Here is a 26,921-nt window from a genome sequence, read left to right as displayed (position 1 = left end):
TTTCATCTCAGCTCACCTGCTAGCAGAATGTGGCTGCATGAATAAGCCCAGGGGAAACCAGCAGAGGGACCTCCCAGCTAACCCACAGAATCATGAGAAATAACACGTTGTTATTTTAGTTATGTTTTGGGGTAATTTGTTACCTAGCAATATTTAACTGAACAGAGGCCTTAACTCGAATGCCAAGGATATTTTTTTTGATAATCTAAAATTTAGGTTAAGTTTTTCGTGTATGTACACATTTCCAGTTTTTCTGGGCATCTGTGTTTCACTTTCATTCACTGTTTAGAAGAGTACATACACCAAGAAGGTTAAGAACCACTGTTTTAAGTCTAGGGAAAGAATGTTAAGAGCTTATTCATCTTGTGGTCATGATTTGCGTTTTCATATTGATTAGTGATGTTACGTATCTTTGCATAGACCTGTTGAACATGGTACCTGTAGTTTACACTACTGGTTTTTGGTTTACACTTAAAATTTAAGAGGGTAGATCTCAGGTGTTCTTACTGCAATAAAATAAATTTTTTAAATGAATGAAGGTGCACGTGTGCACACACATGCATACACACACACACAAGAATGTCAAGAGCTTTTAAAGTTTCAGCTTCAGGGCAAGGCCTGTTGCACAGTGCAGAGATGCAGATTGTAGGTCACCTTTCCATGGGAGCCACAGCTACAGTGGGGCTGTCCAAGGTGCTGGCCACACTGTCTTGCCTATTTCTCATTAATTAGCACTGTCCCTAGGTGGAGGGCACCTTAAGCCTTTCCCTATGGGTAGTTACTTGGTTACACTGTTATGCCATGTTAAAATAGGTGTTGCTTTGTTAAACAACAAGGAAGCCAGATGACCCGTAATGCTCACCTGTTTGATCCTGAACTGTACTTGCTACCCACTATCAAGGCTGCGATGAACATCATCATAATACACAGGAGTACCTTAACCTAGGTATACCTGAATTGGATCCATACTCTGTGTCCTTATTATGGCTCAAGAAGATGTGCTACCCTTGTTCCTATGAAGCTCTTGAAAGGCTTACTAGCACCCAAAGCCCTAGAGGGACAAGGTGTAGAGTTGGAAGATATCTGGTTTTGATTCAGACAGAGCAGTGTGGTTAAGAGTGCAGCTCTAGAATCTAACTGGGTTACCAGCTGCAGCGCCTTGGGACATTTTGGAGATAATAATTGTACCTACTTTACAGGGGGGTTGTGAGGACGAAACGAGTTAAAAACATAAATTGTACTTAAATAAATTAACATATTCAAAGTAGTTAGAAGAGGGCTCAACTCATAGTAAGTGTTCAATAAATGACAGGCATTTTGATGAAGGTGGTGAATGATTATTATAAGGACTGATGATAAAGATGTAATTTTGGATTTCAGCTCTGACACTTAGCTGTGGGATCTTAACTTCTCAAAATTTTCGCATTTTCATATATAAAACAGGAACACATCCTTGTGATTATTAAATGAGGGAATGAAAAGGAAAACATAGTGCCGGACATGTAATAAATACACAATATAAATGATATTTTATTCTTATCTGCAGCTCCCTTCTTTCCTAGGACTCAGCAGATGCCGAAATATTGTCTGAAAGAGTGTGTGGATGTGATGTGTGTGTGTGTGAATCTTTAACAACAGAAAGTATAAAAGTCACTTAATGAAATGATAGTGGGTTCATGGAAATGACTCTAGGGTCTCCTGTGTCCTGTTTGTCACAGAGAACTCCCTCTCATCCACTGCTTGTTGCTTTGCTGTTAAGAAGCTTTTGAGATAGATTAAAACAATAGCATCAACAGAGGTATAATTTTCTTCCATCCCTTTTTAATTAGCTGTGAACCGCAGGGCTTTCTAAGTGGCAACAGAATCAGAGAAGGCAGGAAGAGCAGAAAGCCACCATTTGAGTTCTTAGGATAAGAAGCATTTACTAAAAAACATTCTGAGAATTTGGATAAAAGATTCTGCAAGTTGTTCTCTCATCTTTTTAAAAAACAAACCTCTGTCTGTCAGCTCACTGCCAATTCCAGCCTGGAAAATTGGCATGCATGTCTCGAGGATAGGAAGCAGAAAGTATAAATTTAAGAATTGCGGTAGAACACAGATGCATGAGTCAGTAGATCTTCGATGTGCCACAGATCATTTTTTGTGCGTGTTCTTTAAGTCTCAATCTTTCTGACCCTTAAGTTTCTCATCTAAAAAAATGAGAGATGGGTTAGAATATAGCTACTATTTGCCAAATACCTATCACATGCAGAGCCTCACAACAATACTGTGAGGTACGTGTTTTATGTCCAAGTTTCAAATCAGAAAACTGAGGCTTACAAAGCTGAATTTATTCAATGGCTCACAGCTTGAAAACTGTAGAACCTACCCAGCTATAACTCTAGTTCTTTCTGAATTCTTTCCCTGCATCATAAGACTTCTTATCTTTAAAATCCCTTTCAACTTCATAAAGTTGCATAATTTGTATACTGTTCAATTTTTAGTTAATCAGAGGCAATGCACTAATATGTATAAGTTCTTAAACCTTTCAGTATCATTCTTGTTTATCTGGAATAATTTAAGAGAAAATTAAATAGTCTGGTTACATGATCACCATAAGCATTATATGTATATAGATATTTTCACATAATTAGCAAATCTAATTTAAGAATTTATTCCGAATTTCTCATCCAGTGGGTAACAAATCCTGTAAGAACCATGAAATTTTTACAAAGAGTTCAAGAATATGAATACCATCAAATATTGTCTGTAAACTAAAAAAAAGTCTTACCAATATATCACTTTACATTTTTCAAATGTACTTTTAGAGCTTCACAAATGTTAATATATGTATGTTTTTAAAATTTACTTTTATTTATATATATAATTTTTGAGATAGGATCTCACTCTGTCACCCAGGCTGGAGTGCAGTGGAGCCATCTTGGCTCACCACAACCTCCACCTCCCAGGTTTAAGCAATTCTCGTGCCTCAGCCTCCCGAGTAGAATATATGTATGTTTTGATGTAATGTTTGTATTTACATAACATCCAAGTTCATTTAAAAATGACACTATACTATTCATTACAGCTTTTAGTTCTCATATCCAACAGATACCAAGTATAAGTATCCTCATGCATCACAAAACTTATTGATGTTAAAAAGGAGTCCTCAGTGTAAGGTAAGTTAAAAACTGCTTCTTTACATATAAGATTGTAAGGTACTTGAAACTATGCTGTTTCATTTGATTCTTGCAATCAAATCAACAATCATCATATAGTACTTTTGAGACCAGGATTCTACCTAGTTATTAACTTTCTGCTTTGTTAGGTTCTAGTTAAATGGGGATTTACACTCTTCTACTTTAGATCAGTTTTGTGCTTTAGATATTGCTATAGGCTGAATATTTGTGTCTCTCCAACATTCATTATTGAAATCCTAATCCACAATGTAATGGTATTAAGAGGTGGGGCCTTTAGTAAGTGATTAGGTCTTAGAGGTAAAGCCTTTATAAATGGAATTCATGCCCTTAATGGGAATCTAATGCGATGAAAGAGACTCCAGAAAGCTCTCTCACCTCTTCTACCATGTGAGGACACAGAGAGAAGACACCATCTATGAAATAGAAAGTGAGTTCTCACCAGACACCAAATCAGTTGGTGCCTTGATCTTGGACTTCCAGCCTCCATAACTATGAGAAATAATAGCTTGTTGTCTATAAGCCACCCTGTCTATGGTAGTTTGTTACAGCAACCTGAATGGACCAACACAAAGACTATAGTCAATAAATCCTAAAGGGGCAAAGAAAAATGGATCTCACCTAGAGGTGAGAGAGCTTGGCTTCAAGAGCAGCCAAAAAACACATGGTAGAGAATACTACAGCCACCAACATTTTCCTCCTTCAAAGGGTCAGCTTTGCCAGTGGGGGTCACCCTGAATCGCTGCAGTGGGAATAGCAACATGGAGAAAATGCCAATTTTCCCAGGGCTCCTTGCTGGGATATTCTGAAGCCACAATCAAATCTTTAATTTAAAACATGAGAAAAGGATATCTACGGCACTTGAGGAAAACTGCCACTGATGGGGACCCGCCACTTTTGGAGATAATTTCAGCTAAAATCAGCAGATTACCCAGAAGATACTATAGAAAGCTGGTGCTTAATCAACATGAATAAGAAATACTTTCCCTTTGAATCCAAAGCTCACAGTCACTCCATTTCAAATTCAACCTCTAAGATCTAAACTGGTTGTAGTAAACAAAGCTCTTAATCCATAGGAAATTTGATATCTTAGATTTCTGGTGCAATGACCTTTATGGAAACTCACCATGCAATTTTCAAATTATCTGTGTCCCTGAGGTCTGTCACAGATATCCAGAGCCTTCCAAGAAACCCACAATTTCCTATGAGAGACAAAAAAAACTTCATTGACTATGTAGATTGAAAATTAATTCCCCATAGGAAAAACAAATGCTATCTGAAAGCCCCCTGGACTTTACTACAGACCACAGAGCTACCATTTATTGTAGTGGTTTCAGGACATTTTTGCTTCTTTGAATCAGTTTGATCCTCATGACAATGAATCAGGGAGGTGGGTGTTACATCATCAGCCCCATTTACAGATGAGAAACAAAACCAGGGAGGCATTCTGAGAGGTCAGTTTGTCTAGGCATAAGCAAGGCAAGACTTGGATCTTTTGGCTTCATGAGAAGTGTTTTTTCTACTCTTTGCTGTCTGCCTTCAACAATTGCTGAGTTTCCCTTGATTTGGACAAAATTTGTCTATTGTTCACAGACTCCCTTATTTGCTTTCCTGCACACTGCCTGTTTCTACTTATGAGTGTCTTGAGCTGAAATGGGCAGACTTCCTACCTTGCCTTTGCTGAAGGTCAGCTGCTTATTCCTATTTCATCAGACCTGATTTTCATGACTATCCTTTGACAGTAACAACTAGCTAGGTCTAGAGTTCTGAAAAATTATAAGGTAGATGGTGTAGTGTGAGGGAAAGGGCCAGAAGGCCTAGATTCCAGCCTCAGCAATTCCACTTGCCAGCTTGGCAACATCAGGCCAGTTGTTAAACTCTTTGAGTCTCAGTTAACTCATCTGTAAGACAGGAATGATATTATCCCATCTCTATCACAGGAGTTTTGGGGAAAATGAAATGAGGTCAGAAATATCAAAGTATTTTACAAATTCTACATAGCTGAATTCTGTCAAAGGCATATAGTTATTTTGCATCTGGGATCACAAATCAAATGTCTTCAAGATATTTGTAAAGAAGTGTAGCAATAAAGTTTAGTAAAATTGTGAATGGTGGGTCTGAAATCCACAGAAGAGGGCAGGTCCCACCAATGGCAATATCTTTCATTATGTACCAATAATAATCAGTTAGCCAAACCAGATATACCTGCTAGTCAAATTTGGTTTATGAGGCATCAGTTTGTGAACCCCATTTCCACTACAATATCTCCCAAATTGTGGGCTACAGATCCCCCAAGGGGTTTTAGGCTTATTTCAAATGGTCATAAATCTATATGCACACAAAACATTTCCTATCGCCTGAAAAAGCAATGCTATGTACATCCAGATGGTAGTATTTTAAAACTATAAGTAGATACTATTGTGATTAATAAAGTACACATTTATTCAAAAGCATAAGTTGATTCATTTTAACTTTTTGTTAATGTGTCATTCTCAATCAATAGGCACTAACCACATAAAACTTAGTCTCATGGTAGTTGGGAGAATAAACATCATTAAAATTTATTTTATTTTAATATTTTTATTTTTTAGAGACAGGGTTTCACTCTGATGTCCAGGCTGAAGTGTAATTGTACAATCATAGCTCACTGCAGCGTTGAATTCCTTGGCTCAAGGGATCCTTCTGCCTCAGGCTCCCCAGTAACTAGGACTACAGGCATGAGCCACCATACCTGGTTAATGTTTTTAATTTTATTTTTTGTAGAGACAGAGTCTTGCTATGTTGCCCAGGCTGGTCTCGAACTCCTGGCCTCAAGTGGCCCTCCCACCTCAGCCTCCCCAAGTGCTGGGATTATTCCCATGAGTCACCACACACCTGGCCAATTTTTTCACCTAAAAGGGGACTTCATAAGCTTAGATGTTGGGAAACAACTCTGAAATACTTTCAAAGGGTATAAGTAAGTATAACTAGTTATATCAGCCAACAGAAGGTCTTCTCTTGAGATGGCCTCAGGATCTGATGCCAACTGGATTTGGAGAGAAAAACAAGAAAGAGCTATGTTTATGAACACTTTCTGAGCAGCCAAGTCACTGGGAGCATCTCTTGATATAAGGACATAGGAAAGGTGTTCTTTGTGTGGGCCACAGAGGCCCTCACATTCACCTATAGCCTTAGTCAGCCATATGTACACATGTTCCTGAGCATGTACACACACACAAACTAAGCTAGATTCTGCATATTTCTTCATGCACATACACAAACTAAGCTATATTCTGCATATTTCTTTAAACAGTGTACACTCCAATATGCACAAGTCCTGATCGCTGGAACCTATTTATGTTGCCTTATTTAGAAAAAATCTGTCTTTATAGATGTGATTAAGTAAAGGATTCTGAGATGGGGGGACTAGTATGAGTTATCCATGCAGACCCTAAATGTAAAAACAGGTATCCTAATCAGAGAGAGTAATAGGGAAATTTGACACATAGATATTTACACAAAGAGGAGGTGATGCGAAGACAGGGCAGAAAGAGATTTTAAGATATTGGCCTTGAAGATTGAAATGATGTGGCCACAAGCTAAGGAATGCCTGCAGCCACCAGAAGCTCAAAGAGGCAAGGACTGCATTCTCCCCTAGAGCCTTCAGAGGCAATGCAGGCCTGCCAACACCTTGATTTAGGCCCAGTGAAATTGATTTGATACTTCTAGCCTCCAGAACAATGAGATAATAAATTTCTGTTGTTTTAAACCACCAGATTTGTGGCAATTTGTTACAGAAGCTGCAGGAAGCTAATACAATAAATATACATCTTCTAAACACATACTCTATACATGTACATTACATAGACATGTCAAATGTACATCAATTTTAAGTACACAAAGCCCTTAAACACAACAGATACATCTCCCTGAAAATGATACTTCTTATACACATCCTAAAACCTGGCATCACCATCTACCCTGTGACTCAAAAACCAGGGTGTTACTCTTGTTTCCCCTTGAAACCTGAATAAAGAGTCCTTTAACAAGTTCTTCTGGGTCTACCTTCAAAACATCCCCAATCTATTCACTTCTTTCCACATTCACTACTAGCGTTCTTCTCCAAGTCGCCATCATTTCTTTCCCAGACTTTTATATTAGCCTCCAAGCAGTCTCTGTCACCATCACCATTCTTGCCTCTCTATAGTGACTTCTCCAGATAATACCCAGCATAGTCTTTTAAAATCCTTAATGGGATCATTTCACTCTCTTACTACAGACCCTCCCAAAATGGATACTCAATTTTTCCAAATAAATCCAAACTCCTTACCATTTCATAAAACACCCAGTATGACCTGACCTTCTTCCCCCTCTCTGACCTTATTTCACCCCACCCCTGCCTCCTTGTCCTTGATTCAGGCTCACTAGCCTTCTTTCTGCTCATGAAACATGCCAAGCTCATTTCTGTCTCAGGGCAATTATGTTTGCTGTCCTCACAACCTCATCCCCAGATTTTCATTTGACTGTCTCCTCATTTAGATTTCAGCTCAGATGTCATCTCCTCAGAGAGAGCTTCCCTGCCCATCCCCAACTTCACCCCAATCACTCTCCATTTCATTACCCCATTTTATTTTCTTTGTTTAACACTGAGTGCCATTTTTAAGTCTTTGGGCATTTATTGAATTGTGTCTCATCTACCTCCCCTCACTCAAATAAAAGTGCCATGAAAGCAGTGACTATGTCTTGTTCACTGGTGTATCTCTGGAGTCTACAACAGCACCAGCATATGATGGACACAAATACTTACCAATTTAATGAATGGCTCTCAACTTTGGTTTAGAATGTTATATATATATAGATATATAGATAGATAGATAGATAGATATAATACCAATTCCTAGGTGCCGTCTTAGACATCCTGAATTGGAAATTTTAGGCAGCAAGACTCCACAATTTATATATTGAAAAAGACCCCTAGGTGATTTGACAGGTAGCCAGAATTGAAAGCCACTGACTTAAACACCTAATCAATGTGCATATGCGTTACATACATACCCATGGCCCACATGCATATGTCTTGCACATATATCTTCCATACCAGATATCATCTACACATTTATGTGTCCACTGTTTTTACACATTTGTTATGTATACCACATACAAAAATACTCCATATATGATTATTATCCATAATATATAGATATATAGTAATCCATATATAGAGTAATTCCTATTATAGCAAAACTGCCATTTCCTGACTGTCTACTTTATGCCAGGTACTGCAACTGGTGTATAGCTTGGAGATACAAAGGCCTAGTCCCAGCTTTAAAAAAACTCACAGCCTACAATAACTGCTATGGACTGAATGTTTGTATTCCCCTCAAATTCATGTGTCGAAATCTTAACCCCCAATATGATGACATTAGGAGGTGGGACCTTCGGGAGATTAAGTTGTGAAGTTGGAGCCCTCATGAATAGGATTAGTGCCTTTACCTTTAAAAGACACAAAGACATAATGAGAGGACAACCAACAGCAAAACCAGAAAGTGAGTCCTCACCAGACACTAGATGTGCCAGCACCTTGATATGGACTTCCCAGCCTCCAGAACCATGAGAAACAAATGTCTGTTGTTTAACTCACCCAACTGTGATAATATATTACAGTAGCCTGAACTCACTAAGACAATCACTGAAGCAGACCACTGCAATCCAAGGTGTTGAGTGTTTAAAGAGGGCAATACTGAACCCTGTGGGGATACAGATAGGAAAGCAAAAGACTGTTAGACTGACAAAGTCATATTCCAATTGTAGCAGGCAAAACATGACTTGTGCCCTGAAGGATAGAAGTTATTTAGGCCAGGAGGAGTAATGAAAAGGGAATGGTACTTGATGCAAGGGAAAAGAATGTGCAAGATATAGCAGCTAGGTTGTATGGTTTGTATAGGGATATGCAAATTATTTAATTTACTTGTTTATTAAACAGAAGTTTGACTGCTTATCATGTCTCAGGTACTATGCTAAATACAGCTGAGAACAAAGGCCCAGACTCATGACACCAGAATCTCTAAGGGTGGGATCCGATGAAATGTATTATAAAACTTTCTAGATGATTACGATGCACAGCAGGGTTGAGAACCACTGGTCTAGATGAATTCACTTTGCTGGCTTCCACAGAAAAGAAGTAAAGGGACTGACTGAATAAAAACCAAGCTGTCCAGTCCGTAACACTACAAATGTGCTTTTGACAAACTTAAGGACTTCAAAGACAATTGCCAATTCATCCTTACCTACTAAGGGCAGCCAGCAATACTTCCAAGAACTATAGTGCTGTCAACATCGGAGACTTCTTTGCTCCAGTTGGGTCACTGTTCACTGAATCCCTGACCTGGGCAAGTTGGTGCAAGGCACTTCTTGGCAACGCCAAGTCTTAGAGCACCAAGCCCCCCAAGATGGAGGGCCGTATAACCTTGGGACCAGGAGCTTCAGACTTCGTGGACTAGGTTGAAATTTTAAAGAACTGGGGGCTTCTCTGGTTTTTCATTTCCCTGGATTGCACTCTGAAAGTTGGGTCAGAACTAGCCCATCTCCCTTCCGGCTCTCAGGCTACCTCACATGATAGAAAGCAGTGCACCACTCAGCAGCCACCACCAAACCATCTCAGTAATAACAGGTTCACCTCCTCTGTCTCCTTCATTTGAGGGGAAATATTGCCTGAGGCACAAGCAAAGCTTCAAATTGATTTAATTTAAAATTTCAAACTGCTGTATGCAGCTTTGCTCGACTGCCATCTGCTTTTCCAGTATGCAATGACACCAAGCCTGTTTTTATTGTGTTTGCTCAACCAAGTCCACCAGTGAAATATTAATAATTTCCCCAGCGTCTGGTTGGTTTGCGTGCTTGGGATGATATCCAAACATTCATCAGGCTCATCAAAGTTATGAGCAAAATAATTTTTCTCCTTAAGCGGGAAGGGGAGGAGGGATCTGGATTTTTATTAGTGGTGCATATCACTATGTGACACTTTTAGCTTTCTCTGCACCGAAAAAGAAAGCAACTGCATTGCTTCTGGCCCCAACATTAGATATACTTTCTCTGTAGAGAGGTAGTTTTTCAGCCAAGCAAGGAAATAAGTAATCTGTGAAGATGTAAAATGGGTGCCATCCCTAATGCCTCTCTTTGCCTCACTCATCACATGCAATTTGACATTAAGTCTTGTTGAGTCTGTCATTATTCTTGGGTTCATTTCCTTCTCTCCATTACCACTGCCACTGTTTTAATCCAGATCCTTGCCAAGTAATCTGGATTACCACAATAAGATGCCTCTGGTCTCCTAACACTCATGAAATCAGTTTCCCTTTCCTCTCCCAATCACCAGAAATGGAGTTTGTAACTTTCAACATGATTTCATCAGTCATTTGCTCCAAACTCTTCCATGGCTCCCCACTGCCCTATCCTAAGGTCCACATTCTTTTGTACAGGTTACAATGCTTGTTTCTCCCTCCATTTCCACTCTAGTATCCTATGCCTCAGCCAATAAGTATTCTCCTGGGGCAACAAACCCACTCCTGCCCACTGGTGTTTGTTCAAGAGAGATCTATAGAGAATTCCACACAATGATTAGCTAATAGCATAGTTCCAGAAAGGATGGCTGTCATTATTGTCACCCTTATTTTTTAAAAAACAGAGATATCCAGATCACCCTGATTAATCCCTGTCTTCATTAAAGGCATTCCTCTCCTCTTTAGAGGAAGAAAAGAATAGACTGACTTCATTTGTTTCCTTCAATTTGGGGCCAGGAAAGAATGGGTCCAACCCGCAACATTGTAGATAAGAGGCCACATTGCAAAGTTGTTAAGAGCTCTGCAACAAGACATCCAGGTTAAAATGCCGACTCTGCCACTTACTAATCAATAGATTTGAACACTAAGAATAGAATTTGGCACATAGTGAACACTCAGTTAGCAATGGAGTAATAAGTCTAATATATACACATCTCTGAAAGCAGAACACAGATTTGTACATTCTCAAAGGGACCACAGGTTCTCACCATACAATGCCTTTGCTGACGACATTCCCCCGGACCCACCACAAGAATTGCCTTCATCCATAATTATCCACCTGGAGAAAGGCTGTGTCTTCTTTAAGAACCAGATGAGATAAGTGAACTCCCATTCACAATTGCTACAAAGAGAATAAAATACCTAGGAAAACAACTTACAAGGAATATGAAGGACCTCTTCAAAGAGAACTACAAACCACTGCTCAACGAAATAAGAGAGGACACAAACAAATGGACAATCCTTCCATACTCATGGATAGGAAGAATGAATATCGTGAAAATGGCCATACTGCCCAAAGTAATTTATAGATTCAATGCCATCCCCAACAAGCTACCACTGACTTTCTTCACAGAATTGCAAAAAAAATTACTTTAAAGTTCATATGGAACCGAAAAAGAGCCTGCATAGCCAAGAAAATCCTGGGCAGGAAGAACAAAGCTGGAGGCATTATGCTACCTGACTTCAAACTACACTACAAGGCTACAGTAACCAAAACAGCATGGTACTGGTACCAAAACAGACATATAGACCAGTGGAACAGAACAGAGACCTCAGAAATAACACCACACATCTACAACAATCTGATCTTTGACAAACCTGAAACAAACAAGCAATGGGGAAAAGATGCCCTATTTAATAAATGGTGCAGGGAAAACTGGCTAGTCATGTGCAGAAAACTGAAACAGGACCCCTTCCTTACACCTTATATAAAAATCAACTCAAGATGGATCAAAGACTCAAACGTAAGACCCAGAACCATAAAAATCCTAGAAGAAAACCTGGGCAATACCATTGAGGACTCAGGCACCGGAAAAGACTTCATGTCTAAAACACCAAAAGCAATGGCAACAAAAGCCAAAATTGACAAATGGGATCTAATTAAACTAAACAGCTTCTGCACAGCAAAAGAAACTATCATCAGAGTCAACAGGCAACCTACAAAATGGGAGAAAAATTTTGCAATCTATCCATCTGACAAAGGGCTAATATCCAGAATCCACAAAGAACTTAAACAAATTTACAAGAAAAAAACAAACAACCCCATCAAAAAATGGGCAAAGGATATGAACAGACACTTCTCAAAAGAAGACATTTATGCAGCCAGCAGACATATGAAAAATGCTCATCATCACTGGTCATTATGGAAATGCAAATCAAAACCACAATGAGATACAATCTCATGCCTGGAATGGTGATCATTAAAACATCAGGAAACAACAGATGCTGGACAGGATGTGGAGAAATAGGGATGCTTGTACATTGCTGGTGGGAGTATAAATTAGTTCAACCATTGTGGAAGACAGTGTGGTGATGCCTCAAGGATCTAGAACTAGAAATACCATTTGACCCAGCAATCCCATTACTGGGTATATACTCAAAGAATTACAAATCATTCTACTGTAAAGACACATGCACACATATGTTTATTGCAGCACTATTTACAATAGCAAAGACTTGGAACTAACCCAAATGTCCATCAATAATAGACTGGATAAAGAAAATGTGGCACATATACACCATGGAATACTATGCAGCCATAAAGAAAGGATGAGTTCATGCCCTTTGCGGGGACATGGATGAAGCTAAAAACCATCATTCTCAGCAAACTATCACAAGAACAGAAAACCAAACACCACATGTTCTCACTCATAAGTGAGAGTTGAACAACGAGAACACATAGACATAGGGAGGGGAACATCACAGACCAGGGCCTATGGGGGATGGGGGGCTAGGGGAGGGATAACATTGGGAGAAATACCTAATGTAGGAGACAGGTTGATGGGTGCCAGCAAACCACCGTGGCATGTATATACCTATGTAACAAACCTGCACGTTGTGCACATGTACCCGAGAACTTAAAGTATAATTTTAAAAATAAAATAATACATAAATAAAATAAAATAAGAAAGAATCAGATGAGAAGTCACTTCCTCCAGCATGCCTTGACAGGCATATAATGGAATGGGATTTGGTGTCTGGCTTTGAATTGCAGCATTATCACTTGCTATCTACATTATGTTAAGTACATTGATAACCCACCTGAGTCTCATTTTACTCATCTGTAAAATGGGGATAAAATTAGCCTTCCTGCAGGTTGGTTATGTGTCCCACTCAATCCATTTTGATTCCCCTAATTCCTTCTTTAGATCCCTAATGTCAGTGGAATTTATTTAAACCCTCTTCTGAGCTCCCCCTAAAATTTACACACTTCTATTATTCTATAATTCCTCTATTTTATGAACAAAAAGAAAGGACTTGTTCATATCTTGAGTAGATTATTTTGACCTTGTCTGACCAGTGCCTCTCTTGTCCAGTCTTGGTCTCTAGATTTCTATTTACTCAGAGTCATGATCTAACCAATACATATCAGATCAAGGCACTCTCCTCAGAGCAACCATTGATTGAATCCCTTCATCCATAAATCAAGTTCAAACTGCTTGGAATGCTATTTAAAGTTCATAATGCTATTTAAAGTTCATGGCAAGCTGGCCATGCCAACCCCAACTCCAACCACTACCACACACTCTCAGTAATTACTGTCCCTATTGTCCCCAGAATCAGCCATGGACTCTAAGCTCTGACTCAAGAGTCATCTCTACATGGAATGCTCTTTTATTACCTTCTCATCAACTGAAATTCTACCCCAATATCTAAGGTCTAGGTGAAATATCCCCCACTTTTCCCAAGCACTTCCTTATCTCCACTCTTCCCCATCTCCCAACAATTGGGAACAATGAAATAAATTAACAAATGGGGAGAATGACATCTCTTAGCCACCAATTAGTAAATGGAAGAAATGGGTTTCAAATTAGAAGTTTCTCATTCTAATGCACCCACTCATGCTTTCTTGCCCCTATCCCATGTTGCTTCTCCACCCTCTTCACTCCTATACCCATAACAGCAAGGAACTCCAGAATGCTCAGATACCGTAGGTGTCTGAAACTGTTAGTCTTGTAGAGTCATCTGCTTCTTTGCTTCTCTTTCCATTCCTGATAAAATGGATATGAAATGGCATATGATGCAATGGGGCAGTTTTATATGTTGCTGGCAGAAATGTAAGTGGAGGGAATTTCTGGAAAGCAATTCGGCAGTATGTATTAAAAGTCTGCAAAATAGTCATAGTTTTTACTTAGTCATTCCTTTTCTGTAAATCTGTTTTAATAAACTAGTAAAAAGTAACTCTCTCTCTCTCTACATGTATATATGTATATATATATATATACACACACACACATAGATATAGATAGATAAACATATATATATGAATATAAAGAGATAGATATATACATACATACAAGGATAATATGACAGGGAAAGTTCAAAATTAGCCTAAATGCTTAAAAATACATAAATAGAAGTATTTAAAAACTTCAATTCTAGAGTCAGAGAGAACAAACCTAGCTCTACTTTATAATACTTATATTATCTTAGGTACATTATTTAACCTTTCTGTTCATTATTTGCCTCATCTGTATACTCATCTCTATAAAGGCATACTAAAATCTACTTCATAGGCTTACCATGAGGATTGAAAGAGATTTTATAGGGAAAGGATATAACTCACAGTCTAATACATTAAATGTTCTCAATAAATATAAGTGAAGAAGGAGGAGGAGGAAGAGGAAGAAAAGAAAGAGGAGGAAAAGAAGGAGGAGGAGAATAATTAGGAGAGATAGCCACTGTCTAGACTACTGTGCAGTTCTTAAGCATTATGTTAATAGAGTTTGAATTAATAATATGAAAAATAAATTAATGATCAGTGAAAAGGCATGATTCTAAATTGTATGTACAGCAGTAATCCAATAAAATAAAAAATTGTAGAAAAATATCAAAAGAAGATGTGCTTAATGTCAATAGTTATGCCTCAGTGATGAGACTACGCACATGTGTATAGGGGGTTGTAATCTTTCAATATCCTGGCTTTATATATTTTTTGCCTGCTTGTGACTATCCTTGCCCAAATAGTATCATGGATATCCTGAATGACATGGCAAAAATCACATCATAATTGTCCTCCATCTCTGTTGCCCCCTGACATAAATTCAGTGCTGAGCAAATGAGCCTTTTGGATTGAACAGGCAGCATTGTCTCCATTATTGCACAAGTTATTTCTATTGCAGATGCCCAAGCTAGTGCCTAGAACAGGATACTGTTCAATAAATGTGAGTTTCCTTTCTCTTAACCCACTTGCTTTTCTGCTTTATTCTAAAATTTCCAAACTGTTTGGGAATAAAATAAGTGACTCTGAAAGCCCATGCCATCACTAGCTTCTATGTAACAGCTAACTGCATACTGCCTTTGGATCAACTGGCAACAGGCTCTCAGTGACAGAAACACTGGTCTACAGAGTTGCCCCGGAAAATGGGACTGTGTTTTACCTAGCAGGGAGCATTTTTCAGGTAATAAGGTAGGGAAAATAGTTTGGCCCTTTCCTCAGGGGAAGTGGTTTTATCCTGGTGGCCTATTTGAGTTAGATTTAACTCTTTTTCCATTTACTTATTCGGTATTCATTGGGTGGGCAGCTACCATGTGCCAGGCGTTGAGGATGCAAAGGTAAATTGTCCTTTAGAACAGAACCCATTTTAGGTAAATCACCCACATGAAGCAGAGAAGTCAATTGTGTGATTCACTTAATGACAAGCAATGGCTGGACTTGTCTAGCATATATTTGACATTAATAGTATAATAGGACTAGTGGACATAGCCCAGGTGGCTTTAGAATTGGACAATTCAAATCCCACCTCTGTTCCTTCTTAGGTATCTGACGTTGTGTCTGTTTCCTCATAAACTGCAATGCCAAGCTGGTGTCAGGATGCGAGCTCATCTATGGCTATTACTTTGCAAGCCCAATGCCTGACCAACAAGCAGTGGTTAGTGTCAGTCTTTTTATTGTGGTTTCAGTATCTTTAAGAAACCCTGCTACACATGAGGAAGAAGCATGCACCTCATCAAAGCTGCCTTCAAGGAAGCAAAATTCTCTATCATAACTAAGTCGGTTGATTCCTCATTTTTCTCCTTCCATTCATTGCCTTCTGCTACTGGTTACTGATTTTAGTTTCTGTTTCATGGCTTCAATTCTGGCCCCTCATCCTCTCACAGAGGATGGGGAAATACGTAAGATGATAATTAACCTTTCTTTTTTCTGAGCTTTGTAAGCCTGGCACTGAGTTCAACACTTTCACCAATATTTTCTCATTTAATCTTCATGCTGGGCTTGAGGTAGGTATTGTGGTTCTACTTTGCCAAAGAGAAAATGAAGGCTCAGAGAGAATGTGAGACCTGAGGTCATAGAGCTGTTAAATTGTGGAGCTGGGTTGCAGCCAGATCTGTTTGAGTCCAATTCCTGCTCTTACAGTGTACGGTGAAGCCTCGTGTCCATTCTCATTACTCAATTAGGTCATTGGTCATTCCTCTTTAGGAAGGCAAAACACAGACAGAGTTAAGTCTTCAAAATGCTCAATCTCTCTGAATCAGATTTATGACACCCAAGATGTACACATTCACTAAATTTGGAGGTCAAAGCAGCCTTGGCCTTCAACATATTAAATAAAACAGAGATCTTGAGAACTTTCATGACTTGTTCAAGCCCACATATAAAGCTTGTGGTAGAATAAGAACCAGAAAGGGTCTCTTCCCAAACATAGGAACATCACCCTTATTTAAAGTTGCACTGAAAGATTCAGGAGTGAAATCTGGCCAACATTTTCTGGGCATTGAGTGACGGGAATCCCAGGCGGCCAATGAGCTCACTGGGCAGAGTAGAAGAGGACCATAGCCTGGGCACAGAACTGCCTGCAAAAGGACCCACATGAATGCTAAATAGCTCTCCTGCAGCCAGGAAGCAAAAGCAAACTGAGGTCCTCATGCAACTGAAAAGCAAGGCAGTAAGGACACATGTATGTGTCATAACAAATTAAGAGTCACTGAGTGAGGACCCCAGCGCCGCTATTCCTGCAGCAGGATCTGCCACTGGTCCCACGTCAGCAACTGGAGGCTGTCTCACACAGGGACTTGAAAATAGAATGTCTTGCAAATATTTTCTTTCTAAAATCTCCTTGCAGAAGCCTCCTTATTCTTTCATAATCACCACAAAGCAATCCTCAGTCAAGTACTAAAGTAAATTCAAAGCAATTAGAGTGTCTATCTACAGTGAGCCCGAAATGTGTTTGCAGTGGTTCTCCGGGAAATGGCTTGGCGTACATTTTCCCCAGAATAGTGCTATTTGTGTAAAGAAGATGCTGCTCATACCCAATGTATAAAAACATACACACGCGCACATGCACATGTGCACACACACATTTACTATGACAAATGGATGCAACATCTCAAGAGTAAAATATTGTGTGGTGGGTTACAAGCCAAAGCAAGGCAGCCCCGCTCCAGTAAGCACTTATAAATTGTTGTAAAAAATATCAAGAAATAGGAGCTCGTCTTGGTAATATAACAGTTGCAGGATTTCAGGGCCCAGGACTAGCTGAAAGAAAGAAAGAAAGAAAGAAAGAAAGAAAGAAAGAAAGAAAGAAAGAAAGAAAGAAAGAAAGAAAGAAAGAGAAAAAAAAATTAAACAGCCAAACCCATTGCTTCAAATATCTGCTGGATCTCTAGGGTGGTCTTGTGTTTCTAATTAATATTTCCCCCTAATTACAATCGTGATGGTAAGTGTGTTAAATGCAAAACTCACTCCTTTCTTCACCACAGAGCTATTGGGGGAGAGGAGGCAGGCACTCTAGGAGGAAGGCTGGCCAGCTTCATTGTGATGCAAAAGAATGCAACAATTAAGAATATAATTTTGGGAGATGTCAGCAGCCTAATTACTCATAGGGCTTCCAGCAAATTAAGCAGTAGGTGAATTAGCTCATTTAATGAGATCTAGAATTTGGAGGCAAGTTACTTTTACTTTGCATTTGAGAAACAAATGTCTCTACTACATGTTAATAATTTGGGCACCCCAACATGCAATTAGCTCAACAGATTCTGTGAAAGCATAAAGGTCAGTTGCCTAAAAGGATCTGTAAGTCAGTTAAATTGCATTTATCTGCTCCCTGAATACCCTCTCTCTCCTCTTCTGTTTCTTTTCTTCCCAAATGTAGTCGTCCAACTTGGAGAGCACAGAGTTCAATAAAGGGGCTTTGGAAACTACAGCTTTTAGAAAAGGGTTAAAGGAGGCACAGTGGAAATTGCATTGAAAACCTGCTTTAGTTGTTGTTGGTTTTTTTTTTTTTTTTTTTTTTTTTTGAGATGGAGTCTCACTCTGTCACCCAGGCTATAGCACAGTGGCATGATCCTGGCTCACTGCAACCTCCGCCTCCCAGGTTCAGGTGATTCTCCTGCCTCGCCTCTCGAGTAGCTGGGATTACAGGCGCACGCCACCAGGCCCAACTAATTTTTGTATTTTCAGTAGAGACGGGGTTTCACCAGTTTGACCAGGCTGATCTCAAACTCCTGACCTCAAGTAATCCACCCGCCTTGGCCTCCCAAAGTGCTGGGGTCGCAGGTGTGAGCCACCACACCCGGCCTGCTTTAGTATCTTAATACCTCTCTAATCCTTTGTTTCTGTGTTTGTAATGTGGAAATAATGACACTCATATTACAATTTTTCTATGTACTAGTCAAATTTCTTTACAAGATGGTATTCCTTGAAGACAGGAAATGTGGTATTTATCTCTGTATCTTAGCACCTATCACTGTGCCTGGAACATGTTTGTGTCACCCCAAAATTCATGTGTCGAAATCCTAACCCCCAAGGTTATAGTATTAGGAGGAGGTAAGGCCTTCGAGAGGTGATTAGCATTAACACCAACTTCTGTGCCTAGAACATAATATACGCTTAATACATATATTAAATAAAGATTAATTCAAAGGAATAGGTGAATAAATAACTGGTGTAAGGAGTCAAGGAGAGAAAAATATAAAGTTTCCAACGTGGTCCCTGACTCACAGTAGACCCTCAAGAAAGAAAAAAAAAAAATGGCTGTGAGTATTAGCCACACTGGAGTCTGAGTTAGGCTTTGTGAAGAAGGAAGAGTCAAAGTGTCCCGGACAGAGTTGTCTTGTGACCTAATAGCGGAGAAAATAAGATGTGTGGTCAGTGTTCTTTATATGTCACACAAGCACAGAGACTCAAATGCTGCCCAAGACTCAGGGACTCTCAGTGTACTCAGAAAGGGTGTGAACAACCTAAGTGATCACACCATGCACCAGAGACTCTGCAAGGAGCTTCACATCTATCAGGATGTTTTATCCTAACAGCCCTATGAGATAGGTATTGTTATCCTTTCTTTTTATAGATGATGCAGCTGAAACTCAGAGAGATTAACCAACATGTTCAAACTGACACAGTTGATCATACACATTTCTAGGCATTCAATACCCTTCACACTTGACACAGAGGCCAGTATAGGACACACCAAGCTATCTTGTAATTGTTGCTCAGCTCTGCCCTCAACCTGGGAGCTAAAACGGGGAGGAGGAAAAGGAATCACCTAGCCTTGACTCTCACTGTTATGGCCTGAATGTTTGCGTGCCTGCAAAATTCATATATTGAAATCCTAACCCCTGAGGTGATGGTATTGGAGGAGGTGGGGCCTTTGGGAAGTGATTAGGTCATGAGGGTAGAGTCTTCTTGATTGGGATTAATGCCCTTATAAAAAAGACCCCAGAGTGCTCCCTTACCTATTCTACCACTTGAAGATACAGCAAGAATGTGCCATCTATGAGCCAGAAACCAGGCCCTGACAAGACACTGAATCTGCCTTGATCTTGAATTTCCCAGCCTTTAGACATGTACAAAATACATTTCTATTATTTCCAAGCCACCCAGTCTATGGTATTTTATGATAGCAGCCACAATGGACTAAGACACCCATTCTGTCTTCTCTGCAGTCTCCCTTACAGAGGACCACGTGTTCTCCGCTGCTTTACCTTCTCATCTAACATTAAATGAGAAACCACAATTCAGGAAGTCCTTTGGTTTGTGAAACAGAACTGAAGGCTTCCTCTTTTTTGACCTTATCAGGAAAGTGTCTTCCAAAGTCATTTCTTGAGGCTAACTCCAAAGCCACGTCCTCTCCATGGCCCTCCACAGAGAACGTTCTATCTCTCAAAGGCTTTAGTAACCATTATTATTCAAATTATAATTAGCTACCACTTATTAACTGTTTACTACAGGCTGGACCCTGGGCCCTACATTCGTTGTCTTATTTCTCACTAAAATCCACATGAGATAGTTACTATTATTACCCTTAATTCATAGGTAAGTATACGAGGTCAGAGACTTTAAATGAATTGTTCAAGGTCACTCAGCTTGTAAGGGGTAGTGCTGAAAATGTCACATCAGGTTTTCTGACCCCAGGGCCCATGCACTAACTGTTCTATATTGCCTTTGTTGGATGGCTCTGATAGTTACAAAAATATTTTTAAAATAGAACTAAAACCTGTCCTGAAACTTCCAACCATCAGGTTTCTTTCTCTGAAACCATAGAGAACAAATCAGCCCCATTTATAGGACGCTCTTCAGATAATGGGAACTCCAGCTCCCCGCACAGCATCAGCCCTTCCAGCAGACAATTCTTCCCAGCCACATAGACACATCTGGGCTCTATTTTCTATAATGGTAACTTACAGTTTGTGAGTCTATTGTTATTTTTACCTTTTGTGTGAGGTATTTCACTGATATGATCTCACTCAACCCACCACGATGTTATGAAGGTAGTATTGGTTCCCTAGTTATAAAGAAGAGCAAGCTGGGGCATAGGAAGGTGAAGTTTATTGTCCAAGGTCAAAGGTTACCAAGTAGCACAGCTGAGAACCCCAAGATTCAAACTGAAGTGTGCCAACAGTTAAGACATGTGCTCTTTCCACTGTGGTATGAAACCTTTTTGAATGAATGAATAAACCATACGTGGCAGAGTGTGATAAGCACCTTAAGAGAGGTCCAAACGAATGCTAAAGGTGCTCAGCTCTGAAATGGAGATGACTTCTTTCCCACCAAGTCTTCAGTGAGGCTGCACTAATTACCATTTATATAAGATGCCTGCCTGCCTCTGCTGGCGCTCAGAGAGAAGTTTTAATTTGCTGGTGAAGGAGTTGGGGGAGGGAATGGAGAGTGCTGTGAAGTGTCCCCCCCAGAGTGAGAGGGTTTTTTTTGTTTTTTTGTTTTTTCAGGAAAACATTGGTCGGTTACTAATGGAGAAGAAGAAAAAGCAACAAAGACAACGAGTATACTTGGGATGCGATCGCATGCCTGGAGCATCTGGTGGGCAGGATTCACTCGTCCTTTCCTTTTTGAGATTGCAATTAAGTAGATAATATGAGAGAGAACTGACAATTGTGTTGTCCCTACTGAGCTTGGGGCCAGGTGTGTACTTAGGAACCCAATCCCACCCAGAAGAGACTCATCTATGTTAACACTAAGGATGCCCTGGAGGAGGTCCTGACCACATACATGCGGCCGTTGGTTGATTTCAGCTTTGCAAGCAGCGTAGTGAGAAAACCAAAAGCTTGTCCTATCCAGACTGAGCTTGCCAGGGAAGCAGAGGCCTGAGGTTACTTAACGAGAGGCAGGCTGCCAGAGTGGAGACACAGGGCATGTACAATCATAAAAACCTGCGTACCAATTCTGCCCCCCCACTCACTCTATGGCTGTGTCACCCTGGCAAGTGACTTAACCTCTCTGATCTTCTTTTCCTCACCTATAAAATGGGGAAAATGAAATGTATCTCAGATTGGGGATTCGAAGGTTTCAAATGACCATTTAGGTAAACTTCCTGGCACATAGTATGTGTTCAGGAACCTTGAGTTCCTTCCCCTTGGGAGAAGACCCCCTCACACTGAGCTGGGGAGCAGGATCCTGGTCACTGAGACTTCTTTTCTGCACAAACTTCATCTTGGCCTCTAATGAGATGGAATCCCCCAGGGCCTGTTGCCTCCTGTGATTGCAATTTAAGCACAGCCAGTGCTGACTGGGCTGTTAGACTCCAAAGGTTCCCTGGTAGAAAATTTGAGGGGTGTGGGGTGGCAAGGGATTGAGAGAGAGGGGTGGGGACTTCAGATAGCCAGTATTCCTTAGCCTTCCATTTCCTTAACAGCCAAATTACCCTAGAGCCTCTTTATGAAGCTAAAGAAATACAAATACCATTTTCAAATCAGCAGGCATTCCCAATGTTGGCTTTTGCTGAGGGTAGCTAAGAGGCAAAGCATACCTGGATCCTAGGCCAGACCTCAACAGCCTTAGTTTTAGTTCTGGCTCCTTCTGTTTCCATATTTCTCAAGAACCTGGTTTTCTCTGCTGGAAGAAGCATTTTCAGAGGTCATCTGAAGTCTACAGCCCTCCCCTCTGCGAGGAGAGCACAGACTTGAAGTCAAGTGGGCCTGGGCTCCAAATCTTAGTTCTGCCACTTACTAGCTATGTGGCCTTGGACAAGTTACTTAACTCCCCCGTGCCTCAGTTTCTCTGGATACGAAATGGGGATAATGATGCTAATACCTCATAGAGTAGGCATGAGGGTTATATGAGTAAAGTGCTGAGAAAGGAGCCTGATAGGTAATTACCTGATCCCCCTCCTCTCGCTAGAGCCCCCACACCCTGGTGATACTCACCACTATGCCTTCACTTTATAATCAACAGAAACACTTTAACACCCATCCCAGCAAACACATGAAATACTCACATTACACAAAGATCAAATGAGTGGGGATGATTAAACCTATTTTCCTTTTGATTCAAACAAGTGGAGTGCTCTGTCCTTGGCCACACAGTTTAAAGAATGAAGCCAGGACTACATGCCAAACAGCATGACTCCTAGGGTAAAGTTCTTCCCACCCCACGAAGATGCCCTCACCCCTCAATTTCTCCTGACTGTTTCTTTAAATAGAAAGGTTTTGATGGAAACACTAGTGACGTATATGAATTTTGAAGCAGAGATCCATTTTTAATATAGGAAGGAAGACATTAAGATGTCAAACTTGGGGCTGCTAAATGAACATCTGTAGCCCAAACATGGGGCACCAGGGCTGGGAGGCTCAGAGAAGTAATTGCCACAAAAAAGATGCACCAGGACATTGGTTTCTTCTGCCTGTTTGCTTGATTTCCACTTTGAGCTTACTCAACTGGCTATTCCTCTGTTTTGCCTCCTCAAGAACATGACCCCAGCTCATTTGAATGAAAATATGTTTGCCATTACCTCATTAATTTCTGAGACTTTGCATTATTTTTTACACCCACCTCCTTTCTTTTCTTCTCCCTCAAAATTCAGAGTATTGGTTGGAAAGAGGTAAATCATGCACCATTTCTCCATGATGTGTCAGGACCCGAATCTGTCATTTGCAAGCCTGACCTCATAACTCAGCCAAGCCAAGCTGCAAGGCATCCTGGGAACCCATCACTGAAAGACTGCAGAGGGAGGAAGGCAAGGGCAGGAACAGCCAGCTGGTCAAGCAGCAGAGTGTCTCCTCAACTCCCAGGAAATGGTGTCTAAGGGTGATGATGAACTGGGACTTCATCTGAGTCCAAAATAATGATGCTGCTGATGCAACAGCAGAACTTATTAAAAACTTACTACTACATATGCCACTATGAGGTAGACTTACAGAGAATAAGTTACTCTCCCATAATCACACAGCCAGTAAATGACAGAAATGGGATCCAATCCAAATATGTTTCATTCTAAAGCCCATGCTCTTCACCAACAAAGCCCAACTTGATTTAATTTATCCCCAAACATACCAACATCCATTTGTTAGTTCCCTTCCCAATTTAACTTTAAGCGTCTCACATACATACATTGTTTTTATCCTAACAACAAGTTTGTGAGGAACTGAGCTCAGAGAGGTTAATCCACCCACTGAAAGGTACCCAGTGTTTAAGAGCAGAGGGAGGGGCCTGACACAGGTCTTTCAGAGCATGACATGCATGTTCTGTCCACAAGGCCTGTTGCTGTCTTTCCCCCAGAGGTCCAGACTGAGGACGGGACAGAGTAGATAAAGACAGCAGTGTGAGAGGAGGCAGTGAGCAATATGGGGAGTCTAGGGGCAGCAGTATGCTGGTCCCATATAATCAGGCCGGGGGAGGGGCCCAGACAGAGGGTGCCAGACTCTCTGTACTCCAGCAAGACAATCCCAGAAGAAATGCCAGAGAGATCAATGAGAAGGCCAGTCATTTATACCGGGCACACACATCAGTGTTTAGGGTACTCAGATAGGTACCCAGGCCTCACCCCAGGTTGTTTGGACACCAGGAGTCATAGCACTCTTCCAGGCCACACCTGCTACTTGGGGTGGGAGGAGGACGAGACGTGGCATTTGTGGAATAATGACTGTGGCCAAGCAGTGGGCTCTGTATGATGCCATCGTCAATTCTCACAGCAATTCTACAACATAGGTTTTGTTACTTCTCTCTCACGCTTTACCCTAACTTTCTCCTGCCTACCACAGTGCTTGGCACATACAAACAGAATAATAATGTGTGGAACTGACTAATTCATTTTCCATTCTGCTGGTCAGGGAGAAATTAATAGAGGCAGAGGCTATTAATAAAACATTACATTACCTCCAATGAGTGTGGAATAATTCTCTAAAATACTGACAATCAGTAACTTTTCTGGTAACCTAAAATTTCAGTCAACTTCTTGTGGGTGACAATGCTATGTTGTTTTATTTTGATGAGTTAAATTCAACAAGCATCGACTAATATACACCCTTAGCCAGGCATTGTTCTGGGGATAAAGAATGAAATATGGCTCCTGCCCTTGAGTCACCTCCTGGGCAAGCTGGACTCGCAGAGGACAGGAACACCATTGTATGAGCAGTACTGTGACTGCAGAAGCACAGAAGCCATGAGAGGCCAGCCCAGAAGAGAGGCATAGGAGCAAGCCCAAGACCGGGCATGATGGTTGACGCCTGTAATCCTAGCACTTTGGTAGGCCAAGACGGGTGGATCACTTGAAGTCAAAAGTTCAAAACCAGCCTGGCCAATGGCGAAACCCCATCTCCGCTAAAAATACAAAGATTAGCTGGGTGTGGTAGCAGGCACCTGTAATACCAGCTACTTGGGAGGCTGAGGCAAGAGAATCACTTGAACCTGAGAGGCGAAGGTTGCAGTGAGCTGAGATCATATCACTGCACTCCAGCCTGGGCAACAGATTGAGGCTCTGTCTCAAAAAAAAACAAAAAGGAGTAAGCCAGAGAACGCTCTCTAGAGCTGCTGATGGTGGAAGGGAGATTGGATGCCCGAGTTGAGAAGGTCAAGTCAAGGAGGACATTCCAGGTAGAGACCTGCACAAGCAGACGCAGAGATACAGCAGAGTGGAGACCACATGCAGTCAGCCAGAGCTCGCTGTACTTGATGGCTGTCTCTTCCACGAAGTGGGAATTCCTTTTTTACTGACTATGAAACTAATACAATAATGTTGGGTGAAAGAAGCCAGACACACAAAAAAATACACATGGCATGATTCCACGTACATACAGTATATAAAGTTCAAAGGTAGGTGAACCTAATCCACGCCGTTAGAAGACAGCATTGTAGCTACCTTGGTCAGGTGCTGACTGGCAGAGGGTAGGATGGGGCTTCAAGGGTGCCAGAAAACCTCTACTTCTTCATATGGGTGCTGGAAACATGGTTGTGTCCCTTGGAAAAATTCATCAAGTTCCATAGATAGGACTTGTGCACTTTTTCATATGTATGTGCTATACTTCAATTTACATCAATGAAGGAACACAAAATTATTGAAAAATAGGCAGTGTAGATAAAGATGAGGTAGAAAATATAATTCCACTACCCAGGAGTAAGAAAGGGAAATTTTGCTCCCTGCACTTTCTCAGTCTGGCCCAAAGGAAGGTGATGAGAACTGGCATCTAGGTGTTTATGATGTGCCCCAGAATCACTTCTCTCATAAAGAGGACACTCAGCGTTTTCAGAGTGAGGACAGATTCTTTCTGATCGATTCTCTCACTCTGTGTCCTGTCCTAACTGATCATTGTATTAACCTTATAATAAGGCAGTTGTGCATTTTACATGGAATTTTAGGCTCTGCTTGAATCCTTGTGGTGGTGTTTTACCATGTATCTAGATGCTGTGTTTTCACTGCTTGATTGCCCTTACTATTATTATCTACAGCTGGTGCCATGTCGCTACCATGAACCTCTCAGTGGCCAGGAAACCAAATTCCACTTCTAGACCCCGATGCAGTTACCTAGGAGGGAAAGGACTACCATACATTGAACTTCTACCATATGCCAGGAGCTTACATGGGTTATCTTCCCTCACCACCACCTCCGCACAGCTATGTAAATCTCAGTACACTTTTTTACCAGCAAGAAAAAACTGAGGTTGACTGAAGTGGAGTAACTTATCCAAGGTCACATAGCCAGAATTGGAAACTTAAAAGCCCAAGCTTTTCCTATTGACCCTCACTTAACACTTTCATGAGCACTTACCCTGAACACAACACATTTAGGGTGATTTCCAGCTATTCCTCCATTTCTCCTGGTATTCTTTGCTAGGGTCACGGAATGCATGGGTATTTCAGAGAGGGCTAGAAATCTCTGACCACTCTCTCAGATAATTCAATTTGTCACTCTATTAAAAGGAAAAAAAGATAAAATAATAATACTACTGCTGGCCATGTCCTAGAGGGGAGGAACCCACCGGAGTCTTTCCAATGAGCAGATAATATATTTAAATGCAGTCCATCAGTCAGTAATCTGC

At 40.7% G+C, this 26,921-nt stretch overlaps 1 protein-coding gene across 6 annotated transcripts in view; it reads right to left on the bottom strand.

Moving 5' to 3' along the window:
• Positions 1-26,921, bottom strand: part of DAB1 (DAB adaptor protein 1) — a 1,250,774-nt gene that overhangs the window by 973,958 nt on the left and 249,895 nt on the right. Inside the window, exon 2 of one of the 6 annotated variants that reach the window (XM_008977956.4) lies at positions 4,303-4,378. The exons of the other annotated variants lie outside the window; for them this stretch is intronic. The gene's annotated coding sequence lies outside the window, so the exon portion shown is untranslated. The remainder of the gene's footprint in view (positions 1-4,302; positions 4,379-26,921) is intronic. 6 annotated transcript variants of the gene reach the window in all.

Source organism: Pan paniscus, chromosome 1 (assembly GCF_029289425.2).
Source record: "Pan paniscus chromosome 1, NHGRI_mPanPan1-v2.0_pri, whole genome shotgun sequence".
In the NCBI taxonomy this organism is placed as follows: Eukaryota; Metazoa; Chordata; class Mammalia; order Primates; family Hominidae; genus Pan; species Pan paniscus.
Note: the sequence above shows the minus strand (reverse complement) of the source record. Positions and strands in the feature narration are given on the sequence as shown.